Raw genomic sequence first — 6,000 nt, forward strand, 5'->3', positions numbered from 1 at the left:
CAATTAATTGATCCCTCAATGCTACAGTGTATATCAAAATCACATTAATCAAATACAGAAGTACCTTGGTATTTGACCAAACAAACACCACCCATGAGAACAAATTTTCAATTAACAACAAATATTTTTATTTTATCATCTGTGAAAAAGTTTCTATGATAAAAATGAATAACAAATTTAAAAATAAAATGAAACCTTGGACCTGTCTACCTTTGTCACACAAAATTATACTCAATCCAATTTGTTTTTTTCACTTATGCATGCAGAACACAATCATGTCGGTGACAAACAGATTTGTTGCAAGTTCATGCATTGTTATTCATCAATTTTTAACAATTTTTTTTTTTTTGAAATTTCTCTTCATCAACAGTTTTTGGGAACTCCATACATTTTGTATCCTTTAGTTCAAAATGTCCCAAGTGAAACTTTCAAAATCACATTTGACATGCCCAATTGACCCAGGAGCAACCTGTATGCATCAGGTGCACCTAAATGTATGCTTTATAAAACTTAAAAAAGTATACATAATATGCCTGAAATGCATTTTATCTGGAAACATTTTAATTTGATTTATGTATAAGGACCTTAAATAAGTTATTGCCGTTTTTTTGTGAAAATTAACACTTTATTTAAAAAAAGTCATAAAAAACATGTCACTGAAAGTATTGTCCATCACTAGCCACTACTTTCTCCCATCATTCTGGCAGCACTTGAATTCCACATCAGAAAAACGACACGTCTTTTGAGGCTATTCAAGAATCAACCCATTTTTTGGTATCTTCACAAGAATGGAAGTGCTGCTCAGCCAGGCCATGTGCCATCAATCAGAACAAGTGATAATTAGAAGGGGGCAATGTCTGGTGAATACAGCGGGCGAGGTAAGACTTCCCATTTAAGCGTTTCCAAGTATGTTTTCACCAGTTGTGCAACATGTGGCTGAGCATTGTCATGTTGCAAAATCACTTTGTTGTGTCTCTGCTCATATAGTGGCTGTTTTTCCTTCAGTGCTTGGCTCAAACACATCAATTATAGTCAATAACGATCTCCCATGATGGTTTCATTTGATTGGAGCAGCTCATAATAAACTACACCTAGCTGATCCCACCAAATGCAGAGCAGAAGCTTCGAACCATGGATATTCGGTTTTGCTGATAATGTTGATGCATGGCCGAGCTTACCCCACAATTTTCTACGCTTAGGATTATCGTAGTGTATCCATTTTTCGTCACCTGTCACGATACGATGCAGAAAACCTTTCCTTTTCTGCCATTGAAGCAGCTGTTCAAAGACGTGAAAAGACGCCATTCGACATCTCTCAGCTTCAACTTGTATGGCACCCAATGTCCTTGCTTTTGAATCATTCCTAATCATTTTAAACATTTCGAAACTGTTGTGTGATCAACTCCTAATGATTCTGCAAGTTTGACTAGTGTCTGACATGAGTCTTCATGAAGTAACGCCTCCAATTCCTCGTCTTCAAACTTTTTTGGTGCACCAGATCGTTCTTTATCTTCAACATCAAAATCATTATTTTTGAAGTGTCTAAACCAATCTCTACATGTTGTTTCCGACAGAGCATGCTCGCCGTAAGTCTCAACAAGAATTCTGTGAGCTTCAGCTGCAGATTTTTTTTGAATAAAATAGTGCAATAAAATTCCCCGCAAATACTCTTTTTTTGGCACAAAACTCAACATGTTTAACACAATGAAAAAATAAGTTGTTTACACTTCAGCAAAATGACATATACTGAATTTCGAGGACGCTTATTGTACTTCCTTACAGATGCGTCACCATCTAAAAATACACACACGTGGTTCTGGTAACACCATCTGTTGGAAAACAGCAAGAACTTATTCAAGGTTCCTATATATTTTTGTTTTAATTGTAGTTAGGTCTTAATTATAAAAGGCATATATATCTTGTTAAATCAGCAAAGAGTTTTCTATTTTATGTTTTATACAAGCATATCTCAAAATAAGACTCCAAAATAATGATAATGAAGCCAGCAATAAACTTGTGTGTTTACCAAGTACTGTAAATGAAAACTTGATAAAAGCAGTGCTTTATACTCAATAGTTTCCTATTTACAAAGAAAACAAGAAGTTCTTTTTCTTTAAATTGCTCTCCTGTAAAGTTGAAAGAAATGCCCTTATGTATTTTCAACAACATGCTTGTAATCATAACAATTGCTTGAATTTAAAAAAAAATATATCAAATAATGGTGTTTACACTTAAAAATTTTGACATTTTATACAAGGAATGTCTCCAATTCTCGAACAGTGTTGTAGGAAAGCAGTGTTATACAAAGGGACATCTGTATTACCATCTGGTCCCTCCAGATTAAAGTTTTTTCATCTGAAAACATCACATTTTTCCATTTTGTCAATCTGATTCATTACTGATTTTGTCCATTCTATTCTATTTTGTTTGAGGTCATTTGTAAGCTTAAGTTTTTCTTTGAGTTAAACATATGCAATATTATCATTATTATTCAAAAACATTAGCTACTTGTTAGGTGTATTAAGTTCACGGGTTGGATGTCACGCCAACTTATGTCAATCAAAACTTCTTCTTCCAAGAACGTCAGTCTATGAGGCGTTAAATATACTTGAAATTATTTTAATTTACGAGCGCTTTCGACGTAAATAAGCACGTCGTCTTCAGGTAAAATTAAATTCGAATAAAGAATTCGAACCATACATTTAAATTTAAAACATTAACGATACTAGCCGTTTTTGAACATACAAAAAAGATTTTAAATTTAAATTTTTAGAATTAAACATTTAAAATTGGTGCGCATGCGTTTTAAAACAAATAAACATCGATTGGAGTGGCTATTAATTATTTTGTGAACGCGAAAAATTGGCGCACGTGCACCTTAACATGCATAACATGAGAGCCAATTAGATGTCTATTAAGAACAATTAAATTTTTAGAATTTAAATTAAAACACTTTGTAAATACGTATAAAATTTTTGGCACGCATGCGCCTTAACATAGACAGCATAGAAACCGATCGGAATAGATCCACAAGTGCAAGTTTATGTTAAAATTTAAATTTTAAATATTAAAGCGCGGGACATAATTTAAAATACATAACACACGTAAAAAGACGCACATAAAGGGGCCGACATGTATGTGCTTTGAATCATGTAGGAGGTGCGGGAAGAGAATGCAAAATTATTGTTGGTTTTTTAACCGCCTGAATAAATTAATCCAGACGTCCGGTAAATCGAGGGTAGGGGTGTTGCACGGGGAGAGCAGTTTTGTGAGGAGGGCCTCCCAAATGTATATCAAGTTCCCTTCATCACAGCGTTTGAGTATTTCCACTCGATTCCAAAGCGCTACGTGGTGGTGTTGTATCACCAATTTGGAAAGTTCCGTGTCACAATTGCCAAGTGCCACCGAACGTTGGTGTTCAGATATGCGAGCAGCCAGCATTCTCGTAGTCGCTCCTATATAATTGGTGCATAGTCCTGATATTGGATTCTGCAGGGGAACGGAGTATACACCAGATTTTTCCAGGGTGGAAATAGCATCCCTATCATTACATAAGATTCGTCGCAGACATGGTCGTGAGGCAATGGGTAAACGAAAGCCATTCTGCCTAAAAATCCGGCAGATCCGGGCCGTGAAGCGTCCACAGTATGGGAGTGAGGGACGGAGCGTTGTCCAATCCATTGGTCTGCGCAATGTGGTGGCAGGGAAGAGAGACTGTATAACTCTATTTTTGACATGGATGTATTTGGAGGCACTAAATCCCGCCGCATACACCGCTGTGCGGACAGCCTCCAGTTCGGTATTGATAAGATGTTGTGTCGATGGTAGTAAGAATGCCCGTCTGATCAAGGGGGCTATGGCCGCATTAACATATTGCTGTGGCTGACAGGCTGTGGCCGGTATTATGGGTGGGATATTTCCAAATTTGTGGTAGACGGAAAACTCCAAGCCCTCCTGGGATTTTTGAATGTGCAAGTCCAAGAAAGCAATTTTTCTACCAACTTCCTTCTCCCACGTGAAGTGTATAGTGGCATATATTTTTGATAAATGATGATCTAATACCNGGTAGACGGAAAACTCCAAGCCCTCCTGGGATTTTTGAATGTGCAAGTCCAAGAAAGCAATTTTTCTACCAACTTCCTTCTCCCATGTGAAGTGTATAGTGGCATACATTTTTGATAAATGATGATCTAATACCCAGAAGGAGTCTTCTGTATCCTGCCACGCTAAAAGAATATCATCCACATATCTCAAATAAAGTAAGGGGTAAGCTATGGTGAGAGGGAATTTAAAAATGCTGTGTTCAACGCGCCGCATGACGAGCTCTGCCAATACAGCTGACAGTGGTGAGCCCATTGGCACCCCCTGCTTCTGCAAGTAAATCTTTCCGTAATAAAGAGTAATGCTTCGCGAACTTCTAAAACTTGCTGTGCACTAAAGCCCTCTTTGATAAGTAATGCATTGGCTAGCATTACCGCTTCGAAATGCGGTACCGAAGGGTACAAGGCGACTACATCCATTTTATAAAATGTGTAAGCATCTGGACTCAAGCCAGCCAGCGTAGCGCATAACCTCTCTTTAGCCGCGACAGATGAGGTCACTACTTGGGAGGAGGAAGGGAGTAGCCCACCTAGCAATCTAGCAAGCGCTTTTTCGAGGAAGTATGTAGGGTGGGACCGCTTATTGACTAAAGGCCTTAACGGCCAGCTCTCTTTGTGCGTTTTTGCTTCAAAGAAAAGTCTGGGACAAGTGACGTTGGATGGGGGGGTCCAGGCATCCCGAAAGAACTGAAGTAACTCCTGGTAGAGTAATTATTTTCCTTGTTTTTCTTAACACGGCCGGTGTTGGATCTTCCGGTAAGATGACGGCTTGCGACTGGTTGAGAAAGTCCGTGGCCCTGCTTAGGAAGTCTTCCTCCCTGCATAGAACGAACTTCTTGTCTTTGTCCGATATCAGAAGTCTCATGTTGGAAGTTGATAGGTACCGTCTCACAAAATGGCCACTGGGACTTTGTTTATTCCGAGTGGGATTTTGTCTTACTGAGGCAAGTGTCGAGATGATTGAGAGCTCCATTTGCAGATATTTTGTTGCCGCTTGGCAGCGCTTGAGTGCTGCAAGAGTCGCTGGAACCATTTCTGCGGCGCTCATATTTTGTGGCGGAGGGATATACCTGGGTCCCTGTTGTAAAATCTTCTCAATTCGAGATGGAACAATTTCCCCTGTGTAATTGTGATATTGGGTTGGCTGTACTGGATTTTGTTGTTTGCGTGCCGCATTGCAAAGCCACTTGAATTTCTTGTTTAGTTTATCCCTCTCATCTCGTGCAAATTTCGATGCCATGCTGTGAATCTTTCCAAGTTGGTCGTAGAGTGAAACCGGGTCACAAGACTTTGCAAACTGCAGATGGGCAACATATAACTTAAGCTCAGCTTCCGCCAATGATTTGCGTTTCACTTTAATTAATTTTAAAAGGAGCGATTTCTCCATTTGTTTCAAAGCACCTCGCAGACAGAAAGGAAAGGCCTTGAAGTTAATGGTTATGCACTTTGGAACTATATGATGCGTTCTACACTTGAGCAGAAAGACTAGTTGGGCATGTAGTTTATGCCATAACTTTTGTAAATTTAACATAGAAAAGAAGAACATCCGAATTCTGTTACTCATCTTGTTAGGTGTATTGAGTTCACGGGTTGGATGTCACGCCAACTTATGTCAATCAAAACTTCCAAGAACGTCAGTCTATGAGGCGTTAAATATACTTGAAATTATTTTTAATTTACGAGCGCTTTCGACGTAAATAAGCACGTCGTCTTCAGGTAAAATTAAATTCGAATAAAGAATTCGAACCATACATTTAAATTTAAAACATTAACGATACTAGCCGTTTTTGAACATACAAAAAAGAGATTTTAAATTTAAATATTTAGAATTAAACATTTAAAATTGGTGCGCATGCGTTTTAAAACAAATAAACATCGATTGGAGTGGCTATTAATTATT

General features: G+C 38.2%; 1 protein-coding gene across 1 annotated transcript in view; it reads right to left on the reverse strand.

Moving 5' to 3' along the window:
- The window catches only part of LOC111623471 (multidrug resistance-associated protein 5-like), a gene marked incomplete at its 5' end in the record, with an annotated part of 99,144 nt that overhangs the window by 40,947 nt on the left and 52,197 nt on the right, over positions 1-6,000 (reverse strand). The gene's annotated exons all lie outside the window — the stretch shown is intronic.

The sequence above is a fragment of the Centruroides sculpturatus genome, unplaced genomic scaffold, assembly GCF_000671375.1.
Source record: "Centruroides sculpturatus isolate CEXI.00-Female unplaced genomic scaffold, Cexi_2.0 scaffold115, whole genome shotgun sequence".
In the NCBI taxonomy this organism is placed as follows: Eukaryota; Metazoa; Arthropoda; class Arachnida; order Scorpiones; family Buthidae; genus Centruroides; species Centruroides sculpturatus.